Source organism: Marmota monax, unplaced genomic scaffold (genome assembly GCF_021218885.2).
Source record: "Marmota monax isolate L192 unplaced genomic scaffold, Marmota_monax_Labrador192_F-V1.1 WCK01_AAM20220418_F8-fsc00625, whole genome shotgun sequence".
NCBI lineage: Eukaryota > Metazoa > Chordata > Mammalia > Rodentia > Sciuridae > Marmota > Marmota monax.
This window is the reverse complement of record NW_026694164.1, coordinates 108,109-109,373: the sequence shown is the minus strand read 5'-3', so window position 1 is coordinate 109,373 and position 1,265 is coordinate 108,109. Positions and strand designations below refer to the sequence as shown.

At 35.3% G+C, this 1,265-nt stretch overlaps 1 non-coding gene across 1 annotated transcript; it reads right to left on the bottom strand.

Moving 5' to 3' along the window:
* Positions 1-213: 213 nt before the first annotated feature.
* Trnaa-ugc (transfer RNA alanine (anticodon UGC)) lies at positions 214-287 on the bottom strand. The gene has a single exon. It is a non-coding gene; the product is annotated as a tRNA-Ala (tRNA).
* Between the last annotated feature and the right edge of the window lie 978 nt (positions 288-1,265).

Here is a 1,265-nt window from a genome sequence, read left to right as displayed (position 1 = left end):
CTATTTTTGATGATTTTTTTTTATTATTACTATTATTATTGTTTGATTCTGGAATAGAGAATTCCAGATATCCCCTGATCTTTGAAGAGAAGCCCTCATTCTGAAATTTTATGTGTGAAATAATTTTTGTATGTTTTGGCACATAATTTAGAGTTTACTTACTTCACTGAGTGAGCCCATCATAAACTATTGGTCTTTTGTTTTGTTTTGTTTTTGTGGTGCTGGGGATTGAACCCAGGGCCTTGTGCATGCAAGGCAAGCATTCTACCAACTGAACTACATCCCCAGCTAACTGTTGGCTTTTGATATTTATCTCACAGGTTTCTCATTTGCAAGTTATGATGGAACCAATCCTGTGTTGTTAGATGCAGATTTCTCAGCATTTCATTATCATAAACAGTGGATGAGTGGACATATTTGAACTAAAACATTGTTTGCAATCCATGATCAATTCCACAGTGTACATGTTGAGATGTGAAAAATATGGGTCAGGTTAAAATGCTGTTTTTTAACATTCTAAATGCACAATAATGTGAAAGTGGCCTTGAAAATGGCTGTCACACTTCCTGGCATCTAGCACAATTTTCTGTCTTTTCATAACTATTTCAATATTAGATAATATCAGACGTTAGCTGTATACATTCAGACATACATGTTTAAACATTTTCATTAGTGTAGTTGAAACTTGTCATGTACACTTGGCCCTCTGTATCCCTGAATTCTACATCTGAGAATTCAGTTGACCTTGGGTTGCAAGTATTTATAAAAACTACATCTGTGCAGAGCATGTACAGACCTTCATTCCTCTCACTGTTCCCTAAACAACAGCTGCTTACACAGCATTTGTATTGTATCAGGCATGAAGTGTAATCTAGAGATGATTTAAGAAACAGTAGGAAACACATAGGTTCTAGGCCAATGCCACACTACTTTGCATATGGGACTTGAGCACCCTTGATTTTGGTGTCTGCAGATCCCCAATGAGGCAGAGGAAGGATAATACCAAACAAGCACTTGTTACTGGTGTAGTTGAGCAATTTTGCTCAATATTGCTTATTGGTATTTTTCTTTGATGAATCATCTTTTCATAATCTTTGTTATTTTTTTCTTTTGATTTTTAGGGCTCTTTTTTATTTGTTAGAAAACTCACATAGAGTCCCAACTCTTTATCATGTTGAAGATGAGGACATTTCAAACTTGGCATAAAGTAGTACCTCACCACAGGGTATTATATGTCTTAGGTGATATTTTCAGATTGACATATT